The sequence below is a fragment of the Hyperolius riggenbachi genome, chromosome 4 (assembly GCF_040937935.1).
Source record: "Hyperolius riggenbachi isolate aHypRig1 chromosome 4, aHypRig1.pri, whole genome shotgun sequence".
NCBI classification, from domain to species: domain Eukaryota; kingdom Metazoa; phylum Chordata; class Amphibia; order Anura; family Hyperoliidae; genus Hyperolius; species Hyperolius riggenbachi.
The window spans coordinates 376,431,641-376,456,082 of record NC_090649.1 but is presented as its reverse complement, the minus strand read 5'-3'; the positions used below and the strand labels follow the sequence as shown (position 1 = coordinate 376,456,082).

The following is a 24,442-nucleotide window of genomic DNA, read 5'->3' as shown; positions in this document are numbered from 1 at the left end:
ATTATCTACGGCTTGATTTAGCCTGGTCATTTTTAGTGAGGGTAGTGGATCCACCCACCCCCTCCTTTTAAACGGTTTTTAACCCATCTTATCCTATTTTGGTGCCTCTATTAACCATTTTTATTCATCTACTCCAGAACATCCATCCTCTTTTAGAGCTGGGACGCACAGAGCCAGAAGCGGCGTCTGGAAGGACGCCTGTGTTGCCAGGGGCTGCGCGCGCAGAGGAGGAAGAGACCGGAGCAGCTTGTCGCTCACTGCAGGAACGTTCATCTCGGGCTCGAACAGGTAAGTCCCTTACACGCGTCTGTACAGTGCTGGCACTACTCTGTCACCTAAGGGCTACAGAAATAGCTATAATAGTGTGTATAGGGTTTTTGGTCTTTCCACTACAGCAATTCATGTTTCAAAGATAGCTTCTTGGTCACAGAGCTGTTAAAGCGGACCTGAACTCAGAACTTCCTCTCTGCTCTAAAAGATACGCAACAGCATAATAACCTTTAAAAACATTTATTTGTTACAGCTGATACAAATCCTATAATAAATCTGCATTGTTTCTACTTCCTGCTTCCATGACACCAGACATATTGTTAACATCCTGTGCTTTTAAATGAGCTTATCTGCCTTATATGCCGTGGCAGACAGCTGACTCAGGGGAGAGATCAAATTACAACTTGTGATTACACACAGAGGAGGGGGAATTAGATAGGCTAAACTTTCTAAATACATACAGGGTTTGTTTCTTTATGTTTTCCTTCTGTCTTGTGCAAGAGATCAGGTCCACTTCAAATAGGCTGAAGCTGACTGCCTGTCAGGTAACTTTTGCCAAGACTTTGACAAATGCAGAAAGTGTCCTGCCAGGTCTAGTTAAGATAAGAGTTTGCAAACAATAAAATAACTTTCAGACATTATAATTCCTTTATCCATAACCCAGAGTGAACAGAAACAATCCTCTGTTGTGAGATATCACCAACGGACCAGACAGGATTGTTTATTGCATCTGTGGATCCAATTAATCCATTAGCAAGGTGTTAGGAACTACGGGTACGTAGGTATGGCACATGATACCTGCACTTTCATTGTCTTTCTTCTTCCTTTTGATACAGAGCTGGTTTACAGTCTGGTGTAATGACACATTTCTAATCTGGGTGTCAAGCTGTAGTCCAGTTTAGGCTATAGTAGTGCACAGTTTTCCACCTGCTTTATAGGAAACACAGAGGCTGGTTTTATGTGTCCAGTGAAAAATAGCGCCGGTTAAATAATGGCGCCCCCTTCAGCCCGATACTTGTTTAAAACAATATTTATTGTTTTAACGGCGCAAACCTTGTGAACGTAATTTATCATTTTAAAACCTGCTTTTTTTTGTTCTGCCTGAACGTTATTTATCGTTTTAAGCCCTGCTTTACTGCCATTTGGAAAATGTCTGCCCGCCGACTTTAACGTTTAATCGCAAAGCCCCCTTAAAAGACAGAAACACCAAGTTTGCAGGGAATGTTAAGAAGAACAGTGGTAACAAGAGGAAAACATTTTTTTTCAAAAAGACCTTATAGTTTTTGAGAAAATCGATTTTAAAATTCTCCTTCTGACCGTGGGAGAATTAAATGCCCGCCGACTTTAGCGGTTAATAGCAAAGCCCCCTTAAATGCCAGAAACACCAAGTTTGCAGTGAATGTTGGGAACAAGAGGAATTTTTTTTTTCAAAAAGACCTTATACTTTTTGAGAAAATCGATTTTAAAAGTTCAAAGAAAAAAACTGATACCTTTAAATGCCGCCTGTCAGCGTGTGGGAAATATTTCCCAGCAGTTAATAGCAAAGGCCCCTTACATCCTAGTAACACCAAATTTGCAGGATATGTTAAAAAGATAGTGGGAAACAATATTTTAAAAAAAATATATATATATTTTTGGGGAATGTTCTGAGTGTGGGTAATCTGAAAAAAAAATGGCGTGGGGTCCCCCCTCCCGAGCCTCTGTAACTCCTTGTCCCCCATACAGGCTGGGATAGTCAGAATGCGGAGCCCCGGCCGACTGGGGCTTCGCACCCTGAGCTATACCAGCCCGCATGGTCCATGGTATGGGGGGCTCTGGGGGAGAGGGGCGGCCAAGCCTTCCCCACTCCCCTCGAGCCCTTGTCCAATCCATGGACAAGGGGCTCTTCCCCACCTCTGGTGCCCCAGGAAGAGGTGGGGGCAACAACTCCCGGGGGGGGGGGGAGGTTCATGGCGGCATCTGGGAGTACCCTTTAAGAAGGGGACCCCAGATGCCCAGCCCCCTCCCACAAACGGTTAAATAATATAAAAACACAACCACGAGCAAAGTATTTTAATATTCTTAATTAACCAGAAATACTTACCTGTACCTTTAAAAAAATGTTCCCACGCCATTATCCTCGGTAATGATCCAGCGAATACAGTATCCTCCAATCTTGCGATCTTCTGTTACAGTTGATTGAAGATCTCCCCTGCCCCCCACATAGCAGAGAATGCGTCCTACGGGACGCATAGCTGCCAGCTCCCGCTGTCCTCCCCGCCTCCTCACTTGTCACCTCACCTAGCAGCACTCATGGGTGCTGCTAGGTGAGGGGTGACAGGTGCAGCCAGGTGCAGCCAGGTGAGAGCCGGGAGCCAGCAGCTATGCGTCCACACAGGAATCATTCTAAGCAGGGCCGGGCCGAGGCATAGGCTGGAGAGGCTCCAGCCTCAGGGCGCAGTGTAGGAGGGGGGCGCACAATTCATTCAGCTGTCATTCCCAATTGTGTTTGAAGCAGAAAGAAATAAGAAAAGGGGATACATGGCAGTGACTGCAAGCCAGATAACTAGAGATTAAGGTGTTGGGGAGGATGGGGGCCCTGTGGCGCCTCTTAGTCTAATAGCAATCAGTGTGTGACAATTTAGGGTGGGAGGGATGGAGGGGCGCACTTTGCAGTCTCAGCCTTGGGTGCTGAAGGACCTTGTCCCGCCTCTGATTCTAAGCTATAGTAACCGGCTCATGAATGAGCTGGTTCTTTTTGTATTGAATCAAATGAATCGGCTCTGACAGACAGACAGAACATTCCCCAAAATTAAAAATGTTTAATTTGTTTTTAAATATAGTTTCCCACTATCTTTTTAACATATTCTGCAAATTTGGTGTTGCTAGGCTGTAAGGGGCCTTTGCTATTAACTGCTGAGAAATATTTCCCACACTCTGTCTTTGAGCGGCAGCATTTAAATGTATCAGTTTTTTTCTTTGAACATTTAAAATCGATTTTCTCAAAAACTTCTCTTAACATTCCCTGCAAATGTGGTGTTTATGGCATTTAAGGGGGCTTTGCTATTAACCGTTAAAATCGGCGGGCGTTTAATTTTCCCACGGTCAGAAGGAGAATTTTAAAATCAATTTTCTCAAAAACTTTAAGGTCTTTTTGAATTTTTTTTTTCCTCTTGTTCGCAATTTTCTTCTTAACATAACCTGCAAATTTGGTGTTTCTGTCTTTTAAGGGGGCTGTGCTATTAAACGTTAAAGTCGGCGGCCAGACATTTTCCAAACGGCAGCAAAGTAGGGCTTAAAACGATAAATATCATTCAGGCAGGACAAAAAAAAGCAGGTTTTAAAATGATAAATAATGTTTTGATGGTCGGCGCCATTTTTTTACTTTATAAAATGATAAATATCGTTTAATAAGGATTTTCAATGAGGCGCCATTTTTATAGCGCCCGCGCCTGGCGCCATTTTTCATTGCTCCCGGTTTTATACCTGGGGAAAATTTGCAGTGCCATGTGCCGCCCCCCTTGCATCACACCGCAACACCAAAAACCAGATTCATACGAGCCTGTGGCAGAGTGTGCCAACAGGATCATATGTATAGCGCCCCCCCATGCCAGTCACAATGCCATGCTGAGTGACGCAGTCCCTGCTGGACAGGAAGTACGTCCCTGGGATTCCCGGCTTGCCTGTCATATTTGCATCGTTCCATGCATGCGCACCGCTGGCAACAAATTAAAAAATTCTGCATTGGCTATTGGCTTTCATTCATTCATTCCACCGCCGCTGCATTGCCGCATGGTGACCTGCTGTTGACTTTGTGGCAGGTCAGAGGAAAATCGGAAACTTTAAGCGCAACGCAGTTAGTGTCCTAGGCCCCATACAATATCTTTGCTGCCCTAGTGTAAAGGGGACCTGAAGCTCCTATGAGATAGATAGATAGATAGATAGATAGATAGATAGATAGATAGATAGATAGATAGATAGATCTAGCACAGCCTTTGAAAAGATAATGGTGGGTGCAAGAGATCATGTGAACATGTGTACAATCTTTCAAAATGGAAGAAAAGGTTGGCTTATACTAAATGATCAATATGTGCCTGATAGTAATTTTGATCTGATCTATCATGTGTACCATCACAACCAATACATTTGTATTGCTCCACGCAGTACAGAGCTAATGCAGCCTCGCTCTTGTACCACTCCTACAGCATCGATTGAGAGGGTCGTGCATAAAAAAAGAAAGCAAAAAAACTGGGTTAAATGTAGAACACATGTGTAAGCAGAGAAGAAATTGGTGACTGGTAGCCAGAGAAACATGTCTCTGTGAGGCATTGCAGGAATGCCAGTCGGTGTAGGTGAGAGTAGGTAAATTTCTATTAATTATACATTTTTATTGTAGCTCCTCTCACACAACAATAACTATGCACAAGACAACTATAAAACAGAGGAAGCAATCTAATGCAAAGAAAACAAAGCAGGAGGATCCAATGAGTTACACAAAGTGTACCCCAACATCAAAAGGCCTTAACAGTGATGAGTACATGAAAATGTACCTAAAGAGGAACTGTAGTGAAAATAAAGTAATTAATACCAATCACTCTCTAAAACGCTAGCGATTTTGAGGGTGTTTTTGAGGCCGATTTTGTTACTAAAACAAAGAGATTTCTGGAGTGATTTCAGGGAATGTTATTTACAGTAGGCTCCTGCATTCCCTGGATAAAATCCCTCCAAAAATGCTGCAGACACCACTTTTGCAATTTCTGGAAATCGTATTTACTTTTTGCGGAATCAATGCCATAGGTTTTCATTAGCCCGGAAAATCTAAGAAAGCTGAAACAGCTGTAGTGGGTCCCAGGACTTAATGGTTTCCAGGTAACATTTATAGGGTTTGGAGCTGTTTCAGTTGTGCTTTGGAATTGCCAGCGACTCCAAATGCAATAGACTAGTGAAAGAATTGATTTCAAAAGAGCGATTGCAATCACAGGTCCTGCAGAATTTCTAGTGATTGATTGTGCTCCAATACTAAATATAGAATCACTGCAAAATCACTTTTCAGTTGCATTCACTGTACAAACTGCTTGCATTAAATTAAAAAGCAATTTAAAACCAGAATTTGCTCTGAAAAATGCAACTAAAATCCCTACAAAAAGCACTTCACAAAATGCAATTGCTATTTCTAGTGGACCTAAATGTTGTCTAAAATATATACTGAAATATTTAATATAGTTGTCACACTAGGTAAACAGGGTTCTTGTTCACATTGTACACTATGCGGTGCAGAATTTGGATGCCACACATTTGAAAGAACACAAGAACACAAGAACATCAGACATTTCTAAGGCCCCATTCACACCGAGACGCTTTTTGCCGGCACTTTGCGCTTTGCTGATCGCCGGCGATTTATGCTTTGCTTATTGCCAACGATCAGCAAAGTGCTGCTGCATGAGTAATTCTATGGGATTACTTTCACTGCAGCAATTGTGGCACATCTGCGATGATTGCCGATCGCAAATGCGCTGCATTCAACATTTTCCTGGCAATTTTGTTGCAATCACTGAAAAAAAAAATCACAAAAATGCAATCACTGAAAAATGCCCCAAAAAGTAGTGCAAAATGGCATTTTCAATCACCAGGCAATTATGATTTGCATTTACAAGTATGAACCGAGCCTTAGAAAGCATGTCTGACATTTTCATTATATATGTTGCAGTGCAATGAATGGACAGAAATGTAGTAGCCATGTATTGCTGCGTGTTGCAGGATTAAGAGTCAGCCACCTGCGAATTACAGTGTGAATGATCTCTAAGGGAAAAAAGCATGGGGATGAAATATTATATTAACAGGAAGAAACTACGTTTTACTATTATTGACTTTACCATATATATCCATACTCACCTAATTGAAGAGTTAAGCATAGAGGTAAACAGAACAGTCACTGTCATCAGGAAGAAATCATCTGCAAAAATAGAACATTTGGATAACTTATTGCCTAATTGCCTTACTCCATAACTAAGTCACATGAATATTCAAGAATGATCAAATAGCAGAAGCCATTGACTCTCTATATAAAATGAAAAGGTTGGGAGAATCCCTGCCTACCGCATTAACTAAAGAGAATGATAGCAATAAATCGTGGTTTAACCTAAATTATGTCAGTCAGATTATCATAAAGCAGTGGTAATCCAATGATGAAAGCGCCACAAAAATGCAAATGTTGAAGTTGTGCAAACATAAAAGGCCAGCTAAGCCTATCAAAGGCCTTCCAGGGTGAGGATGAGGCCAGACGTCTCAAAGCAAGTGAGAATATCAACTGTATCACTTGCTCTGTGAGGGTTATGTTACACCTTTCTACAATAGCTAAAACAGACTTCCTCCTTACAGTTGAACCTGGGGAGCACACTACCATCTTTGCCCTTATATTCTTGACTTTTTTAGGCTTCATAGATGCGTAAAGAGATAACAAAACAATCTCTCTCTAGTATTATTTTAAATAACATGGGGTATGGTGATACCTACATAGAACCTATAATGTTATTTTTGAAGGCCTTCTGACCCACAGGATTTGCTATTAATCCTTGTAAACTCCTTAGACAGCTCTCTGGGCCATATTAGCCCTGAACTGCTGCCTGAGAGACCTCAGTAGCTTCTTTATCATGAATTCTCTGATACAGTCCCAAAACATCCTCCTGAAATTGTTACTATAGTTGGCTGTTAAATAAATAAACAAAGTCAGTGAGAACTTCCTAGGAACAAGACAACTGTACAGCTTCCAACAAAATTCACTAAAAGGTTTTACAACATGGTCTGACCAGGTTTTTTCTTTTCAAACAATTCCAGATATCTGGTTGTCTTGCTGATCATTCTGGCTTCAGTAGCAGCAGGATCAGAGGACCTACCTTATATATTCACGTATAAGCCTAATTTTTCAGCACAAAACATGTGCTGAAAAGTCCCCCCTCGGCTTATATGCGAGTCAGTAGAGCAGAATGGATGGTGGAGCAGCTTTTGTTACTGGCAGTGGAGCATAAGGATCGTGTACTAGTGATCCTGATCTTGACAGCTGGCTCCCTGCTGTGTCCCTGTCCCCCATTCCCTGCAACATGGTGTGCAGAGTGCGCTACTCAAAGCTACCTGTGTCCCCTGGATTGTAGAGTGCATTGTGCAGTGGTGCAATGATTGGGGATTCTTCCGGTGTGGCAATCGCTGTGTCTCATATCTATGATGCCATCAAGTGGCGTCTTGAGACACAGCTGTTCCATCCTTGGGGCACATCTGGTTATGGGGAGGGGTGCAGACTTGTAGAGAGCTATACTGAGGAGGGGGCTTATACAGGAGTCAATCACTTTTTTCTGGTTTCTGAGGAAAAAGTGGGTACCTCGGCTTATATGCGAGTATCTACGGTAAGATGTGCACTCGTTCTGGGTTTGTAGCTTGAAGTACTGGAGGCAGAAGATTAGTTGGGCAGTCAAGCTTTTAGCATTGTTCAATAAGGAAATAAACATTGCAGCCTATATATCCTTCACATTACTGAGAAATCATGGAAAATGAAAAGAAATGTAAATGAAGAAAAGAACTTAAAGGATAACTGAAGCGAGAAGTATATGGAGACTGCCATATTTATTTCTTTTTAAACAATACCAGTTGCCTGGCAGCCCTGTTGGTCTATTTGGCTGCAGCAGTGTCTGAAAAACACCAGAAACAAGCATGCAGCTAATCTTGCCAGAGCTAACAATAATGTCAGAAACACATGATCTGCTGCATGCTTGTTCAGGCGCTGTGGGTAAAAGTATTAGAGGCAGAGGATCAGCAGGGCAGCCAGGCAACTGGTATTGCTTAAAAGGAAATAAATATGGCAGCCTCCATATCCCTCTTGTTACAGTTGTCCTTTAAAACCTTCAACAAAGAATAAGAGCAGGTAAATCTCCACCACAATAAGTATGGGGGTCACGGCATAGCTCTGCAATCATGGATACCCAAAAAAAGGAAAGAGGCTTACCAGCTGGTGACAACCCACATTATAAGGTTGTATCAACGATTTAGTAGGACATTAGGAAGCAACAGTCTGTCCAGGATCCACCATTTCAGCAATGATTCATCTCATGAATGGATATCAGAAAACATCATAAAAAACAAACAAACGGCAACTCTAAGTGTAGACCGTTTAATATAGAGTCTTTATAGTAAAAACAGCTTAAAAATAGCATAAAAAAAACTTACATACGGGGCCCATGCAATGGGAACCCCGAGAAAGTTGCACGCGTGTATGGGTCAGCAGTAAAGGACAGTATAAAGGTGCCGCCTGGAAGGAGACATGCACCTTTATACTGTCCTTTACTGCTGACCCATACACGCGTGCAACTGTCTTGGGGTTCCCATTGCATGGGCCCCATATGTAAGTTTTGTTTTTATGCTATTTTTAAGCTGTTTTTACTATAAAGACTCTATATTAAACGGTTTACACTTAGAGTCACCGCTTGTTTGTTTTTTATGATGTTTACTGATATCCATTCGTGAGATGAATCATTGCTGAATTGGTGGATCCTGGACAGACTGTTGCTTCCTGATGTCCTACCAAATCGTTGATACAACCTTATAATGTGGGTTGTCACAATAGTGGGTCAATGCGTAAAAAAATTACGCGTTAAACCACTAACGCGTAAAAATGTATGTGTTAATGTTCCTGCACCAGCGGGAATGCGTAAAAATGTACGCAATGCGGCCCGCCAACCCCGAGGTCGACAAAACCTAAACTAGCTGACGGAGGGGGACCAGAGCAGCAGTGAGAGAGTACGACAGCACAGGATGGCTGCGTGGGCTGGTAGAAGCCCCAGGTAAGTGAAACTCTTATTTTTTTTTTAGCCTGATAACTCCTTTAACCTCCTTGGCGGTAACCCTGAACTTAGTTCGGGGTAAGCCGCGCAGGAGGTTTTCTCCGGCCCTGCTGGGCCGATTTGTTTAATTTTTTTTTTTGCTGCACGCAGCTAGCACTTTGCTAGCTGCGTCAGCACACCAATCGCCGCCGCCCCGCGCAAGATCGCCGCTATCCATCGCGCCGTGCAGCCCCCCCCCCAGACCCCGTGCGCTGCCTGGCCAATCAGTGCCAGGCAGCGCTGAGGGGTGGTTCGGGACTCCCAATGACGTCGGGGGAAGCCCTCCAGGAAATCCCGTTCTTTGAACGGGATTTCCTGATCGGAGATCGCCGAAGGCGATCGAAGCGGGCGGGGGGATGCCGCTAAGCAGCGGCTATCATGTAGCGAGCCCTGGGCTCGCTACATGATATTTAAAATTAAAAAAAAACCTGCTGCGCTCCCTCCTGGCGGAATTTTTTATACCGCCAAGAGGGTTAAACAGGAGGAGTATTATGCTAGCATCCAAAGTTTTTATTTCCCTTTTTCTGAATTCTAAAATTTGATTTGCTTTAGCTGCTGCTGCTGCTTGGCATTCAATACAATAATTTGACTTATTGTCAACAAGTACTCCTAAGTCCTTCTCCATGCTTGATGTCAACCATCTGTATCCCACTTATTTTGAATGGTGCTAGACCAATGGTTGGGCCAAGATGCATGACTTTACATTTTTTGACAGAGGCATGTTTTCGACTGGGTCTCATCACCTCTTCTTTTATCAACACTCTATTGTGCTAATTCATAAAAATGTTTACAGTTATGATAGAAGTTTGGTATTTTCCCAAACTAAGCTGGCGGTAACACGAGAAGCTGCCTGAGTTGATACATTTTCTCCTTGCAGATACAGCGTTACAATAAAAGAGCCATCTCCAACTTCCCTTTAGAGGTGCATTTTTTTTAACTGCCTCTGTTTGCCCTGAATCTGCGCTAAATCTGTCTATTAGTCTTTCTAAACAATCTATTTAATTACCACAGCTTAGAAGAAATCCAAGAAATGTTACACATGCAGGCTTTCTGATGTTAAAAACAAATGAAAACAGGTACCCACGAGGTTAAAAAACACAGCCTGGGGTATTCTGGAAAGCCTTTTTTGTTCTGCTCTCACCGCTGCTTCCTGGGAGATCTGTCTGCATTAACTTTGCTCTTATCCGCACCCTTATCACCTCTTCAAAGCAAGTGGTATTCTCCGTCCTGATACCGCCTGCTCTAATCTTTATGAATTGACATTTAGTGACATGTGTTGAGATAATCACTGCACATTGCGGTAATTTACCTCACTGCTCAGGAATGTCAGATTTTCATACGGTAACAGCTTTTATAAATTGACATTTTGCTAAGTGGTCGGTAAAGTCAGCTGTTATGAATTGACCCCTATGTTGGGGAATTGAGTAGACCAGGTGCTGTACTTTTGAAGGTGAGATGTCCAATCTTGTCTCAGCATGTCAGCTGCCCAATAAGCTAAGTGGTTGCTTTTTGTTTTCAGCTCATACTCTATTTATACAGAATTATACAAATGTATTATTATACCTGCAGAATGTAATTTAATATTACCTACTTAAAATAGGCATAGCCAGGGGCACAACTACATTGGGCCCACTCCTGTACAGAGCGGCGCATTACAACAACACCTGCTCCCGGCAGTGATCATGTGACAGGGACGGAAGCCACATGGTGATTGGCTGGCTGCACAGCACTTGTAAACTGAACAGGAAGTGAAGTGAACCTGTATAGCCACTGGAGCAGGGAATGTATAACGCTCCACTTCCGCTGTGCAGGGGGCCCCCAGCCTCCGCCCCCTCCTTCCCGTGATGGCAGGGGTTATGGGGGCTATTGTTACGCCCCTGGACATGGCCTTTCATAAAAAAATCAAAATATAATCTGTATGGCAGTATATGTTACCAGGGGCAAACGCAGGATTTTTAAGGGGGGGGGTTCCTGAAAGGTCCAGAAGCACGTATGTCCCGAGTGCTTCCGAATACAGGTGGCTCCATACTGCCCATGCACAAAAGTGCGCTGGCGTATTACGGAGCTGCCTATCTTTGGAAGTACTCAAGGACACGAGTGTTTCTGAGGGCTTCTGGTAGCAGCAAATGTGAACGGGGTACAGCGCTGGAACAACTCCCCAAGAGAGGAACAGGAGATAGACTTAGTTTGGACAATTCAGTGGAATATGCTACATAGTGTCACATAGCGCAAGCGATACCCATATGATGCAGGGATATATGCATCTGCGGAAGATGGCGGCGCTACATAAATACTAAATAATAATATTTTGCCTCACCAGGATTGCACTTTTATTTAGCTTTCCTGTATGACAAGAACACACAGCCAGCTCTAGGGGAAGAGGGAAACAAAGGTGAATGAGGGAGGGCTGGTGCACACCAAGAGTGCTTCTGAGCGTTTTTCAAATCAACAGTGATTTGAAAAGCGCTTGGCTAATGTTACCCTATGTGGGTGTTCCCACAGCAGCGTTGTGATTTTTTCAAAATCGCAGGTATACAGCATGTAGCATGTTTTTGAGCAATTCATTCAAAAATCGCTCTGAAAATCACTTCACAAAATCACACTCACAAATTGCTAGCGATTGCTATTGTCATTTTGGCGTTGCACTAGCCCAGAGAGAGGAGTGGAGAAATTGAGAATAGCCTGAGATGGAGCAGAGAACTTATCTGTATAGTCCCACATCACACAGGCTACTTGCCTGTAATCGGACTCCTGTCCCTGTCAGTCTCTCACACAAGTCAGAAAGAAGCCCTCCTGGAGTCTAGGGACTGTCAAAAACTTTTCAGCTTGTTATCCACACCTTACCCACACATGCAGTCATTATAACAATGGGGAGAGACCAGACAGATGTTTGCCCACAGACCCTGAGTCCAGGCAAGCTCTGCATCATGCTGTGCATATTTACCAGCTTGCCTGCACTCTAATTTCATCATGTGGGACACTTCTGTGCTGTGGAGAGTCCAGGACTCCATAATCAACATTCTCTCACTGCAGGCTGCATCTTCTTGTGAGGGTTGTGAGGGAAGCTCGGCTGCCTCTCTCATTCTATTAGCTGGAGGGAGGCACCAGAAGTAAGAAGGGAGGGAGAATGAGGCTGTTTATATTATGCGGGCTTCCCTGGCTGAATACACAGCTCAGTGCAGGGGGGAGGTTCCAGACACCCGGAATAGCCCCCTGAGTTCGCCAGTGGTTACTACAATCCTGTATATATCATTAAACGTTTAAGGTGCCTTCTCAGATGTGCAAGCTACCCATGCCAATGCAATCTAATGCTATCAGAGATGCTGACTTTGCACTGATAACAAGCTAAAGGCCCTTCCTTATAGTGTAGAGCAAGGCTTTTCAACCTGTGGTACGCGTACCACCGGTGGTATTTGCTGTTGGCCAGGTGGTACACCCCAGGTTTGCCTGCCACTTTATTGCCCGCATGCCACTTGTCCTGGTCCTGTCCTGCCTTCACAAAGTTTGGCTCCTCCTCCCTCACTCCTTGCTGTGCTGCTCTGCAGCATACTTCAGACCTCAGATCAGTGGGGAAGAGACAGCCAGGCAAATAGTGCACAGTGATGGTGCAGATACAGAAAGGGACATCACTGCTCACTTCCTGTATTTGAAGTATACGCACCGTCACCATCCACCATTTGCCTGACTGTCTCTTCTCTGCGGCTAGCTTACCAATGATCTGAGGTGTGAACTATTCCGCAGAGCAGCACAGCAAGGAGTGAGCAAGGGGGGAGCCGGACTTTGTGGTGAGTCACTGCCTAGTTCTCAGCTGGTATACGGCTGGTATACGGCTATTGCTGGAAGCCGAATTGCAGTGTTTTAAAAGCAACTTCAGCACTGTCTTCTGATGGCGCAGAAGTTACTGACTGTGCGCCGCTATAGCCGTAATTCCTATTTTGGCCTATGATGGCGCCGGCTGCGCCCAAATCTCCTGCACTGTTATTACAGTGCTTGCCCCTCCCCTCCTGCATAATTATATAGGTAGCCTAGTCCCACCATCAGAGGAAATAAATATGGCAGCCTCAATATGCCTCTCACTTAATTTCTCCTTCAACTACTCACTTTTTTCACTGTAGTGGTCCTTTAAACAGTTGAAATTTGACAGTTGGAAAATTACAGTTTAAATAAGACAGTTAGAAAATGGCAGTTGAAAAATGGCAGTTGGAAAATGGCAAATGAGTTAAAAAATGACAGTTGGAAAATGACAGTTGGAAAATGGCAGTTAAAATTTAACAGTTGGAAAATGGCAGTTGGAAAATGACAGTTGGAAAATGGCAGTTAAATGTTGAACTGTTGTTTTTTAACTGCCATTTTCTAACTGTCAAATTTTAACTGCCATTTTCTAACTATCATTTTTCAACTGTTTTTTTACTGCCATTTTCCAACTGTCACATTTTAACTGCCATTTTCCAATTGTCATTTTCAAACTGCCATTTTCCAACTGGCAAATTTTAACTGCCATTTTCCAACTGTCATTTTTCAACTGCCATTTTCCAACTGCCATTTTCCAACTGTCATTTTTCAACTGCTTTTTTCCAACTGTCAAATTTTAACTGTAAAATTTTAACTGTCATTTTCCAACTGTCATTTTCTAACTGTAAAATTTTAACTGCCATTTTCTAACTATCATTTTTCAACTGTTGTTTTTTAACTGCCATTTTCCAACTGTCAAATTTTAACTGCCATTTTCCAACTGTCATTTTCCAACTGCCATTTTCCAACTGTCAAATTTTAACTGCCATTTTCCAACTGTCATTTTTAAACTGCTTTTTTCCAACTGTTATTTTTCAACTGCCATTTTCCAACTGTACAATTTTAACTGCCATTTTCCAACTGTCATTTTCCAACTGTCATTTTTCAACTGTCATTTTTCAACTGTCAAATTTTAACTGCCATTTGCCTTTTTCCAACTGTCATTTTTCAACTGTTGTTTTTTAACTGCCATTTTCCAACTGTCAAATTTTAACTGTCATTTTCCACCTGTCATTTCCCAACTGCCAAATTTTAACTGTTTTCCAACTGTCACTTTTGACCTGCCATTTCTCAACTGTCATTTTCCAACAGCCAAATTTCAACTGTTTTTCGACTGCCATTATTTTCCAACTGTCATTTTTTTAACTTCCATTTTTCGACTATCCTTTTCCAGTTGTTTCCTTCTTCCTTTCCTATTTTATTTATTTCGCAAACATAAGCCTTGAGATCCTCAGTGTTGAATGTTGATTTGTCACCTCATTTTGTGTTTTGGGGGCTAGATTTGCATCACGATTTGCACAATTTAAAGAGACTCTGAAGCGAGAATAAATCTTGCTTCAGAGCTCATAGTTAGCAGGGGCATGCATGCCCCTGCTAAAACGCCGCTATCGCGCGGCTAAACGGGGGTCCCTTACCCCCCGAAATCCCCTCCGTGCAGCCGGGGATCTCTTTCTGGTTGAGGCAGGGCTAACCACCGCAGCCCTGCCCCACGCGCGTCTGTCAGTGCGTATCTCCGCCTCTTCACCGCCCCTCTCAGTCTTCCTTCACTGAGAGGGGCGGGGGAGAGGCGGCGATGCGCCGCTGATAGACGCGACTAGAGGCAGGGCTGCAGCCGTTAGCCCTGCCTCTAGGAGCAGCAAAATCTACGACCAATTTGGTCGTTGATTTTGCGGGAGGGGGGGGGGGTTGGGGGTGGAGGGACCCCCGTTTAGCTGCGGGATAGCGGCGTTTTAGCAGGGGCCTATGAGCTCTGAAGCGAGAATTATTCTCGCTTCAGTGTTTCTTTAAAACTGGCTATCTCTAACAGTGACAGGTGTCAGATATGGTGGTTGGATAGTGCAATGGTTAAGGGCTTTGCCTCTGATGTAGGAGACCTGGGTTCAAATTTTGGCAATTGCTATTCAGTAAGCTAGCACCTATTACATAAGGAGTTCTTTGAGCAAGACTCCCTAACACTGCTGCTGCCTACTGAGTGCGCTGTAGTGGCTGCCTCGCAAGCACTTTGAGTCCGACAGGAGAAAAGCGCTATACAAAAAAAGGAATTATTATATGGATAACTGTAGAGAGGCAGTGGAGAAAAAAAGCATATGTTGGCTTTTTATCTTCCTATCTTGCTTCCACTCTAATGACCCATTTATTGTCTTTAACTTTCATAGTGGTTCTCTTTCCTGGCTAGCAGCACTTTTAGCCACCTTTGAAACTTGTCCACACATTCTCTACCTCAGTGTTTGGTACTTGTGTTCCTCCACGATGGTGACCCTCTTTTTCTTGGGCTACTTCAAATGTATGTATTTATTGTGCATTGTGGTGATTTATTGTTGCTGAGTTGTTTTTCAGATTAACTTGCACTGTTTTTTTCTTGATAAAGAGGTACTTTGTTGCTTTGGAATTTTGGATTATCTTAATTACAGATCTTTCTGTACCAATTTTTTGGAGTGCCAACCATTTACTTCTCTTTACAAAAATGTTTGGCACGTGTGTTGCTCTGCATGGCAATATTAATTGAAATGAGACAGCACTGTGTTGGCACAGAGATGCATGCAGCAGTTTATTGTCAGAACACAGCACAGCACATGAGTCTGTAACACATTACTGAAATAAGCTCAGCAATGCAGCAGTACATCCTGACCTTCACGGTTGTTATCAAATTACCATTTAAAAGGACCACTATAGTGAAAAAGTAAGCAGTTAAAATCTTTCAGAACCAACATGTTTTGGACTAGTCAATTTCCTCATTGGGGATACAAAGGGTTTTCTTTGTTTTTTAAAATAATTTCCTAAATGGCAGTTGCTAAGTCTAACTGCCAAAATAGGACTAGCCAGCGTCCCTGCTCGCACACTATTTTGGCAGTCAGACTTAACAATGGCCGTTCAGCAAATGCTTTTGAAAACAAAGGGAAACCCTGAGACTCCATCGTGAGGAGATGGACTAGTCCAAAACCTGTTGGTTCTGTCAGCTTTTGAAGTGGACCTAAACTGAGAGCTTCCTCTCTGCTTTAAGGAGATAAGCAACAGCATCACAACTTTAAAGAAAAACATTTCTTTGTTACAACTTACAGGAATCTTACAAAAACCCTGCAGTGTTTACTTTCTGGTGTCCTAGGAACACAAAAGGGTTAACCTCCTGTGTTTACATATTAGCCCAAACTATGGCATAGAGTGGCACACCTGACAGCCCTAATTTACACTTGCTGTTTACTTGTTGATAAGGCCTAATTAGACAGGTTAATCTCTCTAGACCAGGGCTTTGCACCTGTGGTACAAGTACCACCGGTGGTACTTTGCTGTTGGCCAGGTGGTACACTCCAGATTTGTCTGCCACTTTTTTGTCCACCTGCCACTTGTCCTGGTCCTGTCCTGCCTCCACAAAGTTTGGCTCCCCCTCCCTTACTCCTTGCTGTGCTGCTCTGCGGCATACTTCAGACCTCAGATTAGTGTGGAGGAGACAGCCAGGCCAATGGTGCACAGTGATGGCGCAGATACAGAAAGTGACATCACTGCTCATTTGAAGTATACACGCCGTCACTGTCCATCGCTTGCCTGGCTGTCTCTTCTCTGCGGCTGGCTTACCAATGATCTGAGGTGTGAACTATTCCACAGGGCAGAACAGCAAGGAGTGAGCAAGGGGGGATCTGAACTTTGTGGTGAGTCACTGCCTAGCTCTCATGTGGTGGGGCCAGGCTACCTATAATTAAGCGCGTGGGGGGGGGGGGGGAACTTGTATGGCTACCTATATTGGCAATCTACCTCTAGATTGCCAATACTGACAATATGTAGGCTTGCAATCTAATTGTAATTTTTTTCCCCACCAATGCCTCCTACTTTTCCCCTCCCAAATGCCTTTTTTTCTTAACCACTTAAGCCCAACTGGACGAGATTTCTCGTCCAGTTGGGCTGCGCGCACTCCCGCGGGTCGCGCGCCCGCGGGCCCCCCCGTGCGCGCCCCCGCTGCTGGCCGCTAGCCCACCGATCAGTGAAAGGGATTATAAATCCCTTTCGCTGATCGGACCCCCCCGGAGAAAAGCCGACAGTGTCTCTTCAGACGCTGCGGCTTTTCTGAGCTCTGGTCTCCTTTCTTCTGCCTGGGAGCGAGATCGATCACTCCCAGGACTTTTTGATTCTGGCCATCTTGAGGCCAAAGAGCAAATTACACCTTAAAAAAAAAAGTTTTAAGAATAAACCTATAAATATATTAAAAAAAACCCTGTTTACCTCCCACACCAAAAAATACCCACATACAAGTTTAAATAAAAAAAAAAAATTACAATAATAAAAAAAACAAACAAACATAAATAGTTACCTAAGGGTCTGAACTTTTCAAATATTCATGTCAAAGGAGTATATCAATATGATTTAATAAATTATGGGCTTCTAAACAGTGATGGACGCAAAACTGAAAAAATGCACCTTTATTTCCAAATAAAATATTGTCGCCATACATTGTGATAGGGACATAATTTTAACGGTGAAATACCCGGGGCATATGGGCAAATACAATACGTGAGTTTTAATTATGGAGGCATGTATTATTTTAAAACTATATTGGCTGAAAACTGAGAAATAATGAATTTTTTCCATTTTTTTCTTATTCTTCCTGTTAAAATGCATTTACAGTAAAGTGGCTCTTAGCAAAATATACCACCCACAGAAAGCCTAATTGGTGGCGGAAAAAACAAGATATAGATCAATTAATTGTGATGAGTAGTGATAAAGTTATTGGCAAATGAATGGGGGGTGAAAGTTGCTCGGATGTAAAAAAATTTCAACCCTTCGGGCTTAAGTGGTTAAAGTGTACCTTGTAAGAAAAAAGTGCCTCGGGGGTACTTACCTCAGGGAATGGGAGGCCTTTGTATCCTAAAGAGGTTTCCCCCTTCCTCCTCAGTAGATGGAATCCAGTGCTGGGAGCCCCATAGTTCTCCTCATCGGTGTGCACATGCACAGTAGCTGCTCTCTATTCAGGCTCCAGCTGAAACGGCCAAGCCCGATCGCATCCAATCTACTGTGCAGGCAAACTGGGGGTACTTGAAAGTTTTCAGGCAATAAAAGTGGTACAATTAGTGGAAAGGTTGAAAAGCCCTGGTGTAGAGGATGCAGTGTCCATGATTTCCAAAAAGAATTTCAAATTTTGATCCATCAGATTAGAAGTTAGTTTTTTTTTTATTTTTCCTTAGCCCATCATACTGAGCTCTGGCTTTCTTTGCATGGTAGAATTTAGCTTGCATTTGGAAATGGAGCATGAAACTGCATTCCTGAATCCATGCAGCGATTCCCACTGCAGTATTATTTCAAACTAGTTTTTCAGACTTTCTACATGCACTATCATACCTCAAGTAAAGTGCTAATGATATGTGCAAACAGCACGTACTGGAGTAAAGACTTCTAGAGCCAGGGGCATAGCAATAGGGGATGCAGAGGTTGCCACCGCATCAGGGCCCTTGGGCCAGAGGGGCCCGGAAGGGCCCTCCCTCAACTACAGTATTAGCTCTATATTGGTCCTGTGCTGGCAATAATCACTTCTATAGATACATTGAATGATAATAATCATTAACAAACTGTTCCCCATTCCCTTCTTGCACCTCTGACACTGTGGTTGTGCTTGGCAGGTTTTGGTGCGCCGTATCAATTATGTATAGAGTGCTTGGGGGGCCCCATTGTAAAACTTGCATTGGGGCCCACAGCTCCTTAGCTACGCCACTGTCTAGGGCTAGTTCTTACTGCAAGTGATTTCTGTCATTTCATAGTGATTTACAAGTCCACCAAAATGATATGATAATGCTCTTAAAGGGAAGGTTCAAGCAAAATAAAAAAATGAGTTTCACTTACCTGGGGCTTCTACCAGCCCCATGCAGCCATCCTGTGCCCTCGTAGTCACTCACTGCTGCTCCAGTCCCCCGTTGGCAGCTTGCCGACCTCGGAGGTCGGCGGGACGCATTGTGTACATTTTTACGCATTCCTGCTAGTGCAAGAACATTAACACATACGTTTTTACGCATTTCTGATTCAATGCGTACATTTTTACGCATTGAACCAGTAATGCGTAAAAATGTATGTGTTAATGTTCCTGCACCAGCGGGCAGGGGCGTAGCAATAGGGGGTGCAGAGGTTGCGACCGCATCGGGGCCCTTGGGCCAGAGGGGCCCCGAAGGGCCCACCCTCAACTACAGTATTAGCTCTCTATTGGTCCTGTGCTCATAATAATCACTTGTATAGATACTTTGAATAGTGGTAATTATTAACACACTGTTCCCCATCCCCTTGTTGCACCTCTGGCGCATCAAAACCTGCCTGGATGTTGGCAGGTTTTGATGCGCCGTATCAATTGTTATGTATAGAGTGCTTGGGGGAGCCCCAATGTAAAACTTACATCAGGGCCCACAGCTCCTTAGCTACGCCACTGCCAGCAGGAATGCGTAAAAATGTACGCAATGCGGCCCGCCGACCTCGGGCTGCCAGCGGGGGACTGGAGCAGCAGTGAGTGACTACGAGGGCACAGGATGGCTGCATGAGGCTGGTAGAAGCCACAGGTAAGTGAAACTCATTTTTTTATTTTGCTTGAACCTTCCCTTTAATGAGGCCTGTTCATGTTACAAGTGTGGCGCTGGCTAGCTTCAGTATCAATCCTGCTACAGTTATTTTGGTGGCACTGATTAGTGATATAACTTTCATAGGAGTCAGTGCAAAATGCCTGTCAACATCAGTGAAGTCACTAGTCAGTGCCATTGCTGTCAACTCATCATGTTAATTATTGAAACGTACGACTGAGGCTAGGTGCACACTTATCAGAAAAACTACCGTTGTGGAAAACGCTGCGTTTTTACCGCTAATGGAAGTCTATGGACCGCAGGAAAAAACGCATATAAAAAATGCATGTACATTTTCTATGTGTGCGTTTTCAAAAATGCTGGTTTTGTTGCATAATTTGCAAAAACGCCTCAAAAACAAACATAATGAAAGTCAATGGGAACGCAATGGTATGCGTTTTTAATGCGTTTTCCATGCGTTTTTATAAAAAAAATGGTTTTGTGATGCATTTCTGCTTCCTGTTGACTTCTTAGTTATTTGCATAAAGCACAATTGTAAAATGCATGAAAAATGCATACAAAATGCATATGCGTTTTGTATATGCGAACCTCAAGCGCATTAACCACTTACCGACCGCCCACTGCACAGGGGCGGCCGGAAAGTGGATCCCGCAAGGACCGCCGCATGCACAGAGGCGGCGGTCCTTGTAGGGGCATGGGCGGAGCGATCGCGTCATCCGTGACGTGATCCTCCGCCGGGGACTGGCTCCGCCCCCCGCGTGCTGTAACCCGCCGGCTGTTCGGAGTCGCCGGCGGGTTACTAGCACCCGGATCGCCGCATACAAAGTGTATAATACACTTTGTAATGTATACAAAGTGTATTATACAGGTTGCCTCCTGCCCTGGTGGTCCCAGTGTCCGAGGGACCACCAGGGCAGGCTGCAGCCACCCTAGTCTAGCCACCCTAGTCTGCACACTGATTTCCCCGCCCCTGCCCCCTGATCGCCCACAGCACCCCTCAGACCCCCCCTGCCAACCCCCCAGACCACTGTTTGCACCCAATCACCCCCCTAATCACCCATCAATCACTCTCTGTCACTATCTGTCAACGCTATTTTTTTTATTCCCTAAACTGCCCCCTGCTCCCTCCTGATCACCCCCCCCACCCCTCAGATTCTCCCCAGACCCCCCCCCCCCCCTGTGTACTGTATGCATCTATCCCCCTGATCCTCTGTCAATCACCTGTCAATCACCCATCAATCACCCCCTGTCACTGCCACCCATCAATCAGCCCCTAACCTGCCCTTTGCGGGCAATCTGATCACCCACCCACACCAATAGATCGCCCGCAGATCCGACGTCAGATCACCTCCCAAGTGCAGTGTTTACATCTGTTCTCTACCCTAAACACCCACTAATTACCCATCAATCACCCATCAATCACCCCCTATCACCACCTGTCACTGTTACCAATCAGATCAGACCCTAATCTGCCTCTTACGGACACCCAATCACCCGTCTACACGCTCAGATTGCCCTCAGACCCCCCTTTATCGATTCGCCAGTGCAATATTTACATCTGTTCTTCCCTGTAATAACCCACTGATCACCTGTCAATCACCCATCAATCATCCCCTGTCACTGCCACCCATCAATCAGCCCCTAACCTGCCCCTTGCGGGCAATCTGATCACCCACCCACACCAATAGATCGCCCGCAGATCCGACGTCAGATCACCTCCCAAGTGCAGTGTTTACATCTGTTCTCTACCCTAAACACCTACTAATTACCCATCAATCACCCCCTATCACCACCTGTCACTGTTACCCATCAGATCAGACCCTAATCTGCCCCTTGCGGGCACCCAATCACCCGCCTACACGCTCAGATTGCCCTCAGACCCCCCTCCCTTATCAATTCGCCAGTGCAATATTTACATCTGTTCTTCCCTGTAATAACCCACTGATCACCTGTCAATCACCTGTCAATCACCCATCAATCACCCCCTGTCACTGCCACCCATCAATCACCCCCTGTCACTGCCACCCATCAATCAGCCCCTAACCTGCCTCTTGCGGGCAATCTGATCACCCACCCACACCAATAGATCGCCCGCAGATCCGACGTCAGATCACCTCCCAAGTGCAGTGTTTACATCTGTTCTATAACCTAAACACCCACTAATTACCCATCAATCACCCCCTGTCACTGCTACCTATCATATTAGACCCCTATCTACCCCTAGGGCACTCAATCACCCGCCCACACCCTCAGAACGCCCTCAGACCCCAGCCCTGATCACCTCGCCAGTGCATTGCTTGCATCTATTCCCCCCTCTAATCACACCTTGAGACACCCATCAATCACCTCCTGTCACCCCCTAGCACACCTACCCATCAGATCAGGCCCTAATTTGCCCTGTGTGGGCTCCTGATCACTCGGCCAAACCCTCAGATCCCCCTCAGACCCCCTTCCGATCACCTCCCCAGTGCATTGATTGCATCTATTTTCCCCTCTAACCACCCCCTGAGGCACCCATCAATCACCTCCTGTCACCCCCCTAGCACTCTTATCCATCAGATCAGGCCCAATACAACCTGTCATCTAAAAGGCCACCCTGCTTATTAACCGGTTCCACAAAATTCACCCCCTCATAGACCACCTGTCATTAAAATTTTCAGATGCTTATACCCCTGAACAGTCATTTTGAGACATTTGGTTTCCAGACTACTCACGGTTTTGGGCCCGTAAAATGCCAGGGCGGTATAGGAACCCTACAAGTGACCCCATTTTAGAAAAAAAGACACCCCAAGGTATTCTGTTAGGTGTATGACAAGTTCATAGAAGATTTTATTTTTTGTCAAAAGTTAGCGGAAATTTTTATTGTTTTTTTTTTTTCACAAAGTGTCATTTTTCACTAACTTGTGACAAAAAATAAAATCTTCTATGAACTCACCATACACCTAACGGAATACCTTGGGGTGTCTTCTTTCTAAAATGGGGTCACTTGTGGGGTTCCTATATTGCCCTGGCATTTTAGGGGCCCTAAACCGTGAGGAGTAGTCTAGAAAACAAATGCCTCAAATTGACCTGTGAATAGGACGTTGGGCCCCTTTGCGCACCTAGGCTGCAAAAAAATGTCACACATGTGGTACCGCCGTACTCAGGAAAAGTAGTATAATGTGTTTTGGGGTGTATTTTTACACATACCCATGCTGGGTGGGAGAAATCTGTCTGTAAATGGACAATTGTGTGTAAAAAAAATCAAACAATTGTCATTTACAGAGATATTTCTCCCACTCAGCATGGGTATGTGTAAAAATACACACCAAAACACATTATACTACTTCTCCTGAGTACGGCGGTACCACATGTGTGGCACTTTTTTATACCCTAAGTACGCTAAGGGGCCCAAAGTCCAATGAGTACCTTTAGGATTTCACAGGTCATTTTTGTTTCAAGACTACTCCTCACGGTTTAGGCAAAAAAATAAAATCTTCTATGAACTCACCATACTCCTAACGGAATACCTTGGGGTGTCTTCTTTCTAAAATGGGGTCATTAGTGGGGTTCCTATACTGCCCTGGCATTTTAGGGGCCCTAAACCGTGAGGAGTAGTCTTGAAACAAAAATGACCTGTGAAATCCTAAAGGTCATTTTGGGCCCCTTAGCACAGTTAGGGTGCAAAAAAGTGCCACACATGTGGTATCGCCGTACTCAGGAGAAGTAGTATAATGTGTTTTGGGGTGTATTTTTACACATACCCATGCTGAGTGGGAGAAATATCTCTGTAAATGGACAATTGTGTGTAAAAAAAATCAAACAATTGTCATTTACAGAGATATTTCTCCCACCCAGCATGGGTATGTGTAAAAATACACTCCAAAACACATTATACTACTTCTCCTGAGTACGGCAATACCACATGTGTGGCACTTTTTTGCAGCCTAACTGCGCTAAGGGGCCCAAAGTCCAATGAGCACCTTTAGGCTTTACAGGGGTGCTTACAAATTAGCACCCCCAAAATGCCAGGACAGTAAACACACCCCACAAATGACCCCATTTTGGAAAGTAGACACTTCAAGGTATTCAGAGAGGGGCATGGTGAGTCCGTGGCAGATTTCATTTTTTTTATCACTAGTTAGCAGAAATGGAAACTTTTTTTTTTTTTTTCTTGTCACAAACTGTCATTTTCCGCTAACTTGTGACAAAAAATATTATCTTATATGAACTCACTATGCCTCTCAGTGAATACTTTGGGATGTCTTCTTTCCAAAATGGGGTCATTTGGGGGGTATTTATACTATCCTGGAATTCTAGCCCCTCATGAAACATGACAGGGGGTCAGAAAAGTCAGAGATGCTTGAAGATGGGAAAATTAACTTTTTGCACCATAGTTTGTAAACGCTATAACTTTTACCCAAACCAATAAATATATGCTGAATGTGTTTTTTTTTAATCAAAAACATGTTTGTCCACATTTTTCGTGCTGCATGTATACAGAAATTTTACTTTATTTGAAAAATGTCAGCACAGAAAGTTAAAAAAAAAATCATTTTTTTGACAAAATTCATGTCTTTTTTGATGAATATAATGAAAAGTAAAAATCGCAGCAGCAATCAAATAGCACAAAAAGAAAGCTTTATTAGTGACAAGAAAAGGAGCCAAAATTCATTTAGGTAGTAGGTTGTATGAGCGAGCAATAAACCGTGAAAGCTGCAGTGGTCTGAATGGGAAAAAAGTGCCTGGTCCTTAAGGGGGGTAAAGCCCACGGTCCTCAAGTGGTTAAAATGC

At 44.0% G+C, this 24,442-nt stretch overlaps 1 protein-coding gene across 1 annotated transcript in view; it reads right to left on the bottom strand.

Moving 5' to 3' along the window:
• The window catches only part of TTLL2 (tubulin tyrosine ligase like 2), a 688,842-nt gene that overhangs the window by 28,767 nt on the left and 635,633 nt on the right, over window positions 1–24,442 (bottom strand). The window contains exon 2 of the mRNA XM_068232056.1: window positions 6,142–6,202. The gene's annotated coding sequence lies outside the window, so the exon portion shown is untranslated. The remainder of the gene's footprint in view (window positions 1–6,141; window positions 6,203–24,442) is intronic.